At 47.9% G+C, this 12,648-nt stretch overlaps 1 long non-coding RNA gene across 1 annotated transcript; it reads right to left on the minus strand.

Annotated features, from left to right (window-relative positions):
- Positions 1 to 2,029: 2,029 nt before the first annotated feature.
- LOC118257749 (uncharacterized) lies at positions 2,030 to 4,858 on the minus strand. The gene is made up of 2 exons (XR_004781694.2): positions 4,585 to 4,858; positions 2,030 to 2,993 (listed from the first exon to the last, which is right to left on the minus strand). It is a non-coding gene; the product is annotated as an uncharacterized LOC118257749 (long non-coding RNA).
- Between the last annotated feature and the right edge of the window lie 7,790 nt (positions 4,859 to 12,648).

Raw genomic sequence — 12,648 nt, forward strand, 5'->3', positions numbered from 1 at the left:
CTTCTCTCCAGCACTGGGCTGCAAATCCTGGGTTCAGGGGTCTGGGGGCTTTGGTACCACGGCAGCCAGCCGCTCACCCCAGCATGCCGCTGAGAAGCCACAGAGAAACGCCCGTCAGCGGGGACCAGCGGCAGCGTTTCGAGCAGCTTGGCCTCGCTGTCATGGGCTGCACTTCTAATGAAAGCCTGAGCCCCACAGATTAAAGAGTAATGTCACAGAAGGACTGCTAAAATTGAAAAGATCCATCAGATTAATTACCGGGCTTAGAGGAGCTTGTCCGTTTATTAGAAACAAAAGCCCTGGGCCACTTGCTATTGAAATTATGATATCTTCTCCAACATTTCCACTTGATCTCGTACAAGCAATCCGCAGGACGAAGTCAAACAGAGGCACACGTGGCGCTGCCCGCAGCCAGCCAGCTCGTTAGCACCCACATTCGTCTGCCTGCTCTGCAGCACACGAGCCCTGGCTGCTTCCCCGTCCTCACAGAGACCGGCTGGTGCACGCACTGTTTGAAATACTGCATCAATATTTATCATAGCTTTTTGAGAATAAGGAATTTTTTAATTTTAAAACCCCTGCCCTGGTGGGGAAGGATAAAATAAATGCATAAATAAAAGATCTAGGCAGTGAACCTTTTAACCCTGCAGCACTATTGATTCAGGAGAGGAGAACTGGGAAGGAAGGTAATAAATATTGGGGCTCCGGATCCTAAAGCAGTGGTTCTGAATTAAAATCACCCGAGGTAGGATCACCCTGCTCTTTGGAGTTCTCACCGTGCAATTTCCCTTGTGTGGGGGTGGCATGAGCGATGTGCCAGGCCAACGCCGCCAAAACAGAAAGGTGGAGAGCAGCTACGAGAAGCAGAGAACCCCTCAAAAATACATTTTTGATGATAAATGTCAAGGGTATTGTATTCACACCCATCAGAAGCGTGGCTTTAATTGGAGGTGCTGTACAAACACCTGCAGCAGTGGGGACATCTCTGACATGGGTGGCCAAAGAGAGGAACTGGCAGGAACTGACCACTGGCATTTTGGATTCAGGTGACTCCAGGAATGGAAACTGACCCTTGGTGCCTGCAGCTCTCACAGCTGAGCACCAAGCGTGTGCCTGGCTTGCGAATGCCGGGGGAGGAATGCTCTGTAACGAGGTTCTCCCAGGAAATCCACGGCTTCAGCTTTATCACCTGCAGGATTTGCAGCGCCTCGGTCTGAAAATGTGTTGCCATGTCTCCGGCCTCTGTGACACAGCGGTCCTCCCAGCAGTATTGGTAAAATGGCATGTTAATGTTTAAAGAATTGAGTAATTAGACTGGTGGAGCTCACGTGCCTGCGTAAGCAAGGTTTTGTGAATTTCCCATAAAACTCTCGCTCCTCTCTCTGCATGGAATACCTGGGGACGTGTGGCTGCACCGCTCACTTCCTAACGAGCTCGTGCCGAGGAGAGCCCTGAATCAATTACCGTCTGTAAACAGGAGATGCTCTGAAAGCCTGCCCTTTTCTCCACCACGCGTCCTTCAAGCTAATTACTTCTCATTGTAGATCACGGGTCAGGGAAAACAACATCATGTTCCTGGAAAGAAAGTGCTTCCCCTCGCAGACAGTATAAACAGAACAAAAACGTGATTTAAAACATCTCTAAGTCTTCAGCACGCTCTACCTATGTGAGATCGCAGCACAGACCAATTATGGGCTTTATAATTGCTTCAGTTTTCACGCCTCATTAATGCAATCTGCAAAACATCCCGCACTAACGAGCCGGGACTGGCGCCTCACCTGCACGCTGCTCTGGCAGCAGCCACCGCGAGCGGTCCGGGTCAGAGCAGGTGGGCTCTGCAGGATCTGCCCCTCAGCAGCCCAAGAGCCATTAGCGCTGCTGCTCTTATTATTTATAAGGAACTCTATAAAGGCTTTGCAGAACCTACAGTCAGTACGGTCTGATTCACCAGTATAACAAAATGCACGCATTCACTAAAAACAAGGGTGTAAATCTGAGTCACGCTTACCAACAGAGCAAAAAGCTTGGATATTTGTGTATGTTTATTCCAGTTCCAGAAAGGAAGTTAACTTGTTCTTAATTTATAAATAAGGAGCTGCATTTTCTTAACGTGGATCTTTGTCCTTTGGAAATACATTTCAGTACAAGACCGGCTGCCAGCACCTGCAGCAGATGACACGTCTTCACCTCGGACAGAAATACATTGGACAAAATCATCCCCAGCTTCCAGGGAAGAAAACGACAGATGCTGAATTTCATCAGAACAGCAGCAGCAAGCAGCAATCTCATCTTCTTGTGGTGTTTGAAGGGATCAAGGAGATTTTTCCAGCCAAAAAAGTGTTGTTCCCACCCAGCCCCAGCTTTGTCCCTGGAGCTGATCCAGCAGGCGCTGCTCCAGGCGCAGGCAGGTGCGAGCGAAATGCCCCCATAGCATCCCGTGTATCTCGCTTTGTGACGCTATCCTATAATGTTAGAGCAATGTCAGGGGCTTCTCAGCAGCACCAGCAGGGTGGCTTCGGCTACGGGACAGTTGTCAAAGCAGAGCAGCCTTGTCCCAGCTCGCACCTGGCCGTGCCACTGCCCCGAGCCGCTCGCCAGAGCCGAGCATCGCCGGCAACGCGGAGCAGAGCTGTGCTTCTGGGGACTACTCGTGCTTACTGGCACGCGAGCAGCAATCATATTTTTAAGCTTCCACTAAGAAAACCTTCCATGTAATTTGCTAAATTTATACCAAACACAATAGTGTGCACATAAAGGGGGATCTAAGTATAGAAGTCATTGTTTTAATGCAATTGACTTTTTAGATTAAAAGACTCTTATAAAAACCTCTTTCTGAGAGGCATAGAGCCATAATTACAGAGTAGTGGCACGCGACAGATAATGTTCCCAACCAAGGAAGTTAACTCTTCCCTGTGCCTCCCACGGAGCCGGGATCAGGCCAGTGCTGGCCCACTTCTGTGCTCTGGGATGCGTGAACGTGCAAGCCAAGCCACCTGGGAATAGACATAAAATAAAAAATAAATATATATATATAATTTTTGCACATCAGGGACTTAAAATAATTAATTTCTTCCTTCATCAGAAAGATGCTTTGATGCAATTAGATTTAATTTTTTCCTTTGAGCATCCAAAGTGGGTGTAGTGGCCTTGGCATCATTTGGCAGACCTCGTATTGCTAATTGGGGTTCGTGCAGTGACATGACTGAGCAAACATGGAGCAACCGTAAAGGCAGTGCTTTCAGGAACACTTTTAAGATCACCTTTAAAACACCTTAAGTGCCCCTTTGGTGATGGCTTGCCCTTGAATACTGAGGTGCTACGCGATGACCCCTAAACTAATGCAAAAGGGCAAGCACAATCCCAAATTTCAAGGGCTAATCGCAGGGGAAGGCAAAGCCCAAAAACACTCAATAGCCTACAGTGCATTTTTAGGAACTTAGCTTTTTCCTCCTTTTGCCTTGGAAATCAATACTTTGTCTAACCTGGTCCTCTGTCATATTAAGCAGAACACAACGCTGACCTGGCTGTGTAAGCAGTTATTTTTAATATCCTGCCTGTCGTGGTACATATATTATAGGTGACAGTAAGCACCGTGCTCTCGTGGCCTCCTTTCCCCTGCATTGCTGGCTTGGCCTCAATGCACCCACATTTTCCCAAAAGCTTTTGCCTGCATCCACGGTTCTGCAAAGCCAAAAACATGCAGAGCAGTGCAGGAGCTGCTGTGGTCGGCCCAATGATGCTGTGCCTGATGTGGTGAGTCCACTTCGATGGGCTTTTTTTTCCACCATTCTGGCCATTTCTGCAGAGATAATTTTAACCCGGGTTTATTTGCCCACATAGATGGAATCACATCCCTCGTGTATTTAACACAGGGCTAGTTAACATCAGATGGGTGCAGATTGCAGTTCTTGCTGCTGCACGGTAAAGAATTAGAAGGTGAATGTTTAAAATTTATTCATCACAATATCATTTTTTTCTACTTAGCAGTACGATGAAGGCATTTGAGATAACCATTTTCTCTGTACTCCCTTTAATTTTCTTATATCAGTCTCAGCATTAAAAAAAAAAAAAAAGAAACACAGAACCAGTAAATCAGACAATTAATCATTTCAGCCTAGGAAAGGCCAGTAAATCACCCCAGTTTTATATCTCTATTTTTTTGAACTTATGCCCAAGAGCCCAGAGATTGAGTGCATGTGCTATTAATTTGAAAATAGGCAGTTCACATACTTGGTTAATGACCTCAGCAGCAATCTCAGACATGCAGACCCAGGTGCGGCGTGTAAAGAGCTGAAGACATTACCGCGCAGTGCCGGCACATGGGGAGATGATGTGTCAAAACAAATGTCAGGATTTGGGATTAATTCCGCCTGGCCCCAGGAATGCCCGCGTTTGATTTACTCGCAGCCCGCTGCAGTGCGCGCCTGCACGGTTTGCAGGGGATGAAACTGAGGGCGCCGCTTCCACGGGCTTATTTTGCATTTATACTAATTAAGATGAGAAAGCACGTTGTCCTAAATCACATTTTATGCACTAAAAACATTGCGGACAGGCCCTCCCCAGCTGTGCAAAGGGAGCTCCCACCTCCACGGTTTGAGCATGCGCTTCCCATCGCCGCTCTGCCTGGTGCTGCCCCGGGGCCCGGAAGGTTTTTGCACTTCTCACCGCTCCAACTTTTTGATTTTCTTCAGCCGAGCCTCCAGAACCGAGTGCTGAGAGGAGCTGAGTAGATTAAATAAATTCTAAAACAGCGGCTTATTGATACATTGCCTACTCAAAGCCACACGTAACCTCAGAAGATCACTAGGTTTTGTTCTCTGCTAGGGATATCCGCTGCTTCCCCAGCCTGAGTTCAGTCTGAAACAAGGAGAATGCACAAATCTGAGGATGGCGGAGATGTGAGTCATCCAGTTTTATTTTAAAAGCAGTACTTTTTGTACTATTCCACGGTGTCCTAGTGCAATCACAAAGAGGTTTTCAAGGGTGTGTGCTGGGAGATTTTCTGCAAAGAAAAGAGCAAATTATTTAGCCTATAGGTGCAGGTAGCAAGCTTCCCTGCAAGATGAGTTGCCTGTGGGCCAGCAGGTAAAGGCTCCCCTCTTTTGCCCCCCAAAGGCTTCCAGGGATCTGACATTTATTACAGAGCGTGAGGTGGGACCAGAAAAGCCAGGACACCAGCCTGCACGTTCCTGCCCACAGCAGCGGTGTCCTTAGGAGCCCTGACGATTACTTGCCAGGCTCTTGCAGCAGGAGGAGCTGGAGGGCAGCTTGCTGGGACAGCACCAGGCCTGGCATCTGCAGGGTGGGCAGGATCCAGCCATCAGGGTGGGCTGATGCTGCTTTTGCACTCACATTGTTAAATTCTGTTTCTAGTGCATGGAGGAAGGACAAGGTCTGGGGATGTTCCCACACGCTGCCCGGCTCCTCTCGGCGCTCACACTGCCACCATCCCATCCCTGAGAAGCTCCTTCTCCCCCAGGTTCAAAGCCAGGTCTCCGGGCCGTGCCTGCCCCTGCAGGGATGAGTTTACAGGGCCTGACAGAGCTGGCTTTTCTCCCTGCACAGGAAGGAAGTTGCTCTAAGCCTGAAGAAGCGGAGCCATCTGGCAGCGCGCAGCTGTGGAAATATTATACCTCTAATTATTTATAGTGGTACCTGCGCAGAGACAAGGTCAGCTCTCCAGCAGCCCACAGCTACGTCAGGAAAAAAAAAATAGAAAAAAAAAAGAAGTAATTTTCTCATAAATAGAGCCCTGGGTTCTTCCCTGCGAGTGACAGCACACGCGTGAAGGGGCTCAGGGAGGGGAAGAATTTTCCCTGGTATTTACAGGCCCAAAGCAGCAGCACGGAGGGTTTCTGCTGGTGGTCTCTGCGTGGGCAAGGGCTCACAGTGAGACCCCTGCATCTGAGAGGCACCGCAGGGCCGACCGCCAGCAAAGACAGAGCGATTGACCTGCACTTATTTGGCCTGAAATCCACAGCAAGACCATTACGGAGCAGCCCCCGGGGACCACGGGCCCTCCAGAGCTGGTTTCCAATGGAAATTACGCTGTCAGATCTCAGGCCTTGAGATTGGGTTTCCACTACTTGCTCCTTCCAGCTGTTTTAATCCATGGGGAGGGCTTTAAGTGGAGCTGGTCATGGGTGGGAATCGCCAGATCCGAAGTTTTGGGGTTGGGGAGAGACCAGAGAGCTGCTGGGTCTGGTCAGGGCTTCCCACAGCAAGGGCAAAACGCCACGCATGGGACAGGGGTAGCTCCCACCACCTGTATTTTATTGTTATTAATAATAATGATATTATTATAGCCTAATAGTCCTTACCAGGATCAGTAACTTAATGCCAAAAAGGCAGTGTCTATTCCTGGGATTGGCAATAAGCACTTGTGCACCCCAAGGTCCCCATCACAATAATGGAGATGGGAGATAAATGATGAGCAGTCCCACCGTGTGTCTTTTCATCCTGGTAAAAATCACCTCCCCAGCCCAGCACTGGGAGGAATGCATGCACATCTGTTCGGTGGAACAGCACACCTTCAAAGGGCCCTCCCTGCTCAGCACCACCTCCGTGGCACTTCCCTGCAAAGCCCAGGGTTGTGGAGCGGGGCTGCCGCAGGCCTGATGCCAGGCCAAGGGCCTGGGGGCTCAGCAGTATTGGTGTAAAACCTGCCTGTTTTGGGGCAGGAGCAGTGGCAGCGCTGGGACAGCCTTGCCATGGTAACGCCACGTGTGTCACCGTGCTCACACAGCACAGGGGCCGTTTGCTGCAGCACTGAACCAAGTTTCGTGGCTAACATCAAGAAATCCTCACTTTCATTTACAAATGATGTAAGCGTGGAGACGACGAGCTCATTAGCTGAAACAAAGTAGGGAAAAATGTCCCCACGTTTTACAGAGAACAGTGTCTTAGAAATGAAAACATTCACTTTACCCCTTTTCCTTTCCTATTCTGTACAAACAAGCCTTAAAGACTCACAGCCCAGCACATTCTCAGAGAATAAATGCTATTTCGTGCTTTTTAAATTAGGAATTAAAGTCTTGTCAGCCCAGGGAGACTGGGAAGGAAAGGTATATTATAACATCACAGGCTGAAAGCTGGGAAAAGACAGGGTTTGGAGACAAATGGTGTAGAAATGCAGTTTTAGGTAATTACAATCCCTTCCAAACTCCGGGTGAATATGACATCTCATAAAAATTCAGTGTCACTGGTTCCCAGGTTAATGCTTTACAGCCAGCAGCAGGAATGTGAGAGATCCTAACCAGCCTTTTGCCAAAACGAGGAAAAAAATAAATAAATAAATAAATAAAATAAAAACCAGAAAAGGCACGTCTGCTTCCTTTTAGCACCCAAGTTTATTTTATCCCATGACATGCCAGGACACAGAGGAGACCTCAGCCACAAAAAAATTTAATAAAGTATTTAAAGGGGGATTTCTGCTCCTCCGACCTGTCGCCAGCAGCTCACAGGCATGGGATCGCTCCATCTGCTCCTGCAGCTTGCGCCTCGATGCACTGATGTGGGCTATTTTTTGTAATAAATGAATGAAAAGTCGCTTTGTAAATTCGGGGCCGGAGCTGACTCATAATCTCTGCTGACAAATCTCTGTCGATGTTTACTGCCACAGCCAGAGATCTGTAATGTTTAAAGTATCAGTTTTTATGAGAAAGCTGCTTTCAGGAAGTGTCTGGAAAAGTGCAGCGCACTTTCTCACATTCTCTCATTCATTTCTGCCTTGTCCCAGCCATGGAAATGTGGGGCGTATGCACCGGCAGAAGGGAGAGGTGAGAGATGCTGGGTGCTGGTGTGGGAGCCCCTCCATGGGAGCTCCGTCTGCAAACCCCAAAGGGGGAAGCGTGTAACAGGGCCACCTGGGGAAACCTTTTCCGCTGGGAAATGCATTTTTTCTGTGGTCTGCCATGGGAATTGCTTTGGTTTTGCAGGTCCCCTCAGTGCTGTGCATCTCAGCACATGTCCTACATCTCCCATGGGCAGCCCATGAGCTGTGCATCGGGAATATACTGAGCATAGGGGGGGAAGAGGAGCTTGGAGAAGTTTCCATAATGCTTACATTTGTGGTAGGAGGGGACACTGTTTTTTGTTTGGTTTTTTTTTCAATATATATGGCTTTACTATGCAGGAAGGACAGCACAAAACAAAGTGGGTGCAATTAGCAGACGGTGTTAAAAAGCCCCAGCCAAGTTCAGTGCTTGTGTCCCCTTACCTGTCCCACAGTCCCACAGCTTTTGGGCTCCGGCTGTACGCGATGCAAATGTGCAAGATTTCCCTGGATTTACTGCCATCAACTACCCCAGAACTTAGCATGCATTAACAGCATGGGCTTTAAATCAAAGGAGCGTTTCTTAATACATTATTTATAATGAATCAATTTTTAATAGGAAAAGCTTTTTTCTCCCCTAATAAATTATTATAAACTCTGCTGTAACACGCTGTAGCAATATGTACTGTACAAATAATGTTATATGCGTTGGTTCATGCGGACTTTTAAACAGCTCACTAAAATGTTATCTATCAGAGGTTTCAAAGCACTGTGCTCGCTTCAATCTTGAGCAATCAAAGCTCCCTACTGCAGGTTTATTTGGTTTGCAGAGGGACAGGTACTTCTGTAAACCACTTGATAAATATCTCTATTATTTACATTGCAATGTGAATAAAACAGGGGGTTGTGTTGCTGCAGATACACAGCCTGACCTGGAGGAAGCAGCAGCGTGTTCCCGTGAGGCCTGTGTGGGCATCCTGCCTAACCCCTCCTGGCATATCCAACATCTTTCCCTTTATACTTTTTCTGTTTTCTCCTCTTTTCTTCGCAGTTTGGGGTGCAGCTTATGTTTTCTCTCTGTTCTCAGGCCCGGTGCTGTGAGCAGAGGCCAGGCTTTCCCTTCATTTGCCCTGTCTCGACCCTGTGGCTGCTCCTCGCTGCCCGGTGGGGACTTTGCTCGGAGCTCACTGCGGGCTTCATGTTTGCTCTCTTTTTGTGAGTGTAGGGCAGAGAGAGCCTGGAAAACGTCCTCTTCCCTGCTGAGTATTCGCAATAACCACATCACAATAGTAGGTCCAGGCTTGGAGACAAACACCCATGAAACACGCGGTTGTTCCTCTGGTACCTCTGGCTCTTGTTCAGCGCCCAAAGGCAGAGCTGAACTTTGTGGGCTTTTTTCTGCCATCCATTATTTTACATTGTTTAACTCTCTAAAGCCCTTTTCCTTGGATGGAAATTTTAGGACTGATGACAGATGAAAATATACTTTCCCATATTTCATTATTTTCCACTTATGTTCCCATCAGCCAGCAGATGTTGTAAAATATCCAGCCCTGTTCCAGGGAGCGGCTGTTCTTGCAGGCAGCTGCCCTTCCCCCAAAATTCAGTGCCAGTTAGCACCAGGATATAAGGACACAATATTCAATGTCCAGCACTTAAAATGTGTGGCATCACTTCTGGAATTCATTCTCTTCTGGAGGAGCCCCCACGTGGGCACCCAGGGGTGCAGCCAGGGAGGACGTGCACGGCGTGACCAGGATGGGGGTTAGATGCTGCAGAGGACACAAGATGTGGGCTGGCAGGCCAAAAAGAGACAGTTTGTGCTGTAAGTCTGCGCAGTAGTTATGTTGTGTGAAGCGAGCAGTGGGTCCTTGCTAAGAAAAAACAACTCAGATGGCAGAAATGAAAGGGGAGCTCCACCGCCGCAGCGGGTGTCTTATTTACCAGTCCCCGTGCTTGCTTGGGGTTTGTGTGCTCCCACTTGTGAGGATGCAAAATTTACCCTCCCAAACATCCTCATTAATTTTCCTGTGTGCTTTTAGAGGCCTGATCTCTATTGGGCCTAAATCCATACGGTCCCAGCGCGCTGAGCAGCCGTCCCAGAGGCTCCTCAATCCCCAGCACGTCCCCGTGTCAGTGGCGATTACCACTGGGATGAAAGAACCGCAATCAAAACTCAGCTTGTATCATCATATCAAAGCACATTTGAGAGTCTTCTTTTTAATTGAATGCCTCTCTTTCCTCACTTTTGGTCACTTTTGTTTTTAATAGCGCCATCTGCATTTCAGATCACAAGTCTCTTTCTCGACCAGCCGTACAACAAGGGTGGCACAAAAACATCTTGCAAGGAGAAACTTGCTTGTTTTCAGCAGGTGAGAGGCAGCCCCGGCTTAGCCAGCTCTCCCAGTGATGTACTGGGAGGGACAGGAACGGCTTAGCCACAGGGCAGCCCCTGAGCAACAGCATTTGGGCCAAAATCTTCATGTGCTTATGCAGGAATATAAAAAGCAACACTCCTGCTCGTTGCAGTGGGTGGAGGAGGCTCTTCTGCCTGGTGCTGTCCCCGGGTCACAATGGAAATTGTTAAATGGGAGCGGTTCCAGGGGAGAGCCGTGGGGATGATGAAGGAGCTCACCTGCTAATGAACGACGCTGGGAACTCAATTTGTTTTCCTTAAAAAGGAGGTGAAGAGACAATCCGCTCGCAGCCTCTAATTACTGCTGGAATTTAAATGTGATAATGGAGGGCTCCCCAGCTGGGCAGATGAAAGCACACACAGCCCCGTGCCTGCAAGATTCAAATTCGGGTTTAGATTAAAAGCACATTTTTAACGGTGCAGGTTATTAACCACGGAAACAGCCGTTGAGAGATCTTCTGATTTGAAGAGGCATTTTATTCTTCGAGACCTAAAGCTTTAGTTCAAATAGAAAAAGTCCCCAGGCACATTTTACATGAGAGTTCAGACCAGATAATCACCTTATAACGCACGAATATGCCGTCACCCTTCTGCCCTCCTTTTATGCTCTGCTCATCAAGCAGCAGCTCTTTCGGTAAACACCGAATTCCTCCAACATGTCACCTGGAGGGTTTTTGCCTTCTCTCGAGCTGCCCCTGGGCTGCGTAGCGCTGCTGAGCCGCGGGCTGTTCCCCTTTTCTTTGCCCTGCCCCATCGGGTTGGTTTGGTGTGAGCAAGGCACGTTCCCAGCACGCAGCCCCCACCACGGGCCTGCAGCCCCCTGCCCGAGAGATTTCTGGTCTCAGCATCACAAAAAACAGGCAATGCCCTGAGGATGCATCTGTCCAGCCTCAGCCCTCCGACGTGCTCAGCTCCACAAGCCAAGGAGGTCGCACCAGCTCCTGTCCTCATGGGTGAAAGTCTGAGCGGACTGACCAGAGCTTGGGTTTTCCTAATGCACACACGGAACGTGACCCTGGCCGCATGGGTGTACCCTCTCAGGGGGTTCAGCTTGGTGCATTTCTTTGATTTGTTTGCTCATAGCTGCTGGGCTCCGGAGGGATAAAACACGGATAACTTTTAGCGTGATGTTTGCTGCTGCTTGGGGTTCTTGAGGCTGTTGTGGTAAACTTGACACCATCCACACATGCCACAGAAAGCATCACCAAAGCTTGCCTTTCCTCCCAAGCAAGCAAAACATTTAAATACATAAATAAATCCCATAACATTACAGCCCATGGGATGGGTAATGAAGCAACAACCTGTTCGTGGAAGATGCTTGGACACCCAGTGATATATACATATATATGTATACACATATATATATGTATACACACACACCTATACATATATATAGGGGTATAGATAGGTACTCTGAAGCATGGAACATGCCATCCATTTTTCAGCTGCTTACAATGTACACTGTACTCTGATTATTTACATGAGTGCCTGCTGAGTACTTCAGCCTAACGACATCAGGTGGCACATTAGTCCTCAGACTACTGGATTTAACTCTAAAGAAAGCTCCTTCTTCTGGCCAATTTAATTACTTTGTTACCCAGTTCACCTAATTCTCTTATTCTAACACGTGGAAAGAAAAAAAAAAAAGTTAAAAAAAAAAGTAAAAAAAAAAAAGAAAAGGAAAAGAAAAGATGACTGAGATTTTCCTTACCTGTTTTATCCCCTCTTGATATCTAAAATACCACACTTTATCAAATGTGAAATAAAACTAGCCCCGTCTAGTTTAAGTGCACATCATAAATCAGTTCCTTTAACAAGGTGACAGGAAAAATACCCCAAAGCATGTTTCTCACTTTGTCTTCCCCTTCCCCAAATGTCTCGGGACAGAGACATTACAGCAATCTCTGAAAGCCAAGTTGACATCCTCTATGTTATTCATCGTTTTATGTATTTTTTACATGTGCACTTTATTTTGTCTCTTGTCCTCACCTCCTAGCTGCATTCCCCCAAGGCCTTCAGAGGCAGTACAGGCAGAGAGATAATTTTCAGGTTGAATAAATCCTTTTCATTCTAGAATAAAACCTGTGTATCAGAAGCTAAACTCAGAGCAACTGCTATGGCTGAGAGCATCTTCGTCCCAGCCGTGCCTTGCTTCAGGCTGGTAAGTGTTTGCATTACTGGCCTGCCTTTGCCCACAGTGCTTCAGGAGGCTGGGCTATCACAGCAGAAGGTGCCACCACAACGGGAGGTGCTGCCACCATGGCGGCAAAATTATTAATATTTAAGCTTTGAGAGGTCTACCAAGAAGCTCCCTGTACTTAGAAGTGCCTTTGCCTAAAAGCTAGCGGTCTGTGACTGCTTCCAGCCCCACTTCTCAGCTCGGGTAGTACTGGACGTGCCACCCGGAGCCAGCTCTCCGCAGGGGAGCAGAGGAGAAATGCCACCTGAATGTTGTCCC

Source organism: Cygnus atratus, chromosome 6 (genome assembly GCF_013377495.2).
Source record: "Cygnus atratus isolate AKBS03 ecotype Queensland, Australia chromosome 6, CAtr_DNAZoo_HiC_assembly, whole genome shotgun sequence".
Taxonomy (NCBI): domain Eukaryota; kingdom Metazoa; phylum Chordata; class Aves; order Anseriformes; family Anatidae; genus Cygnus; species Cygnus atratus.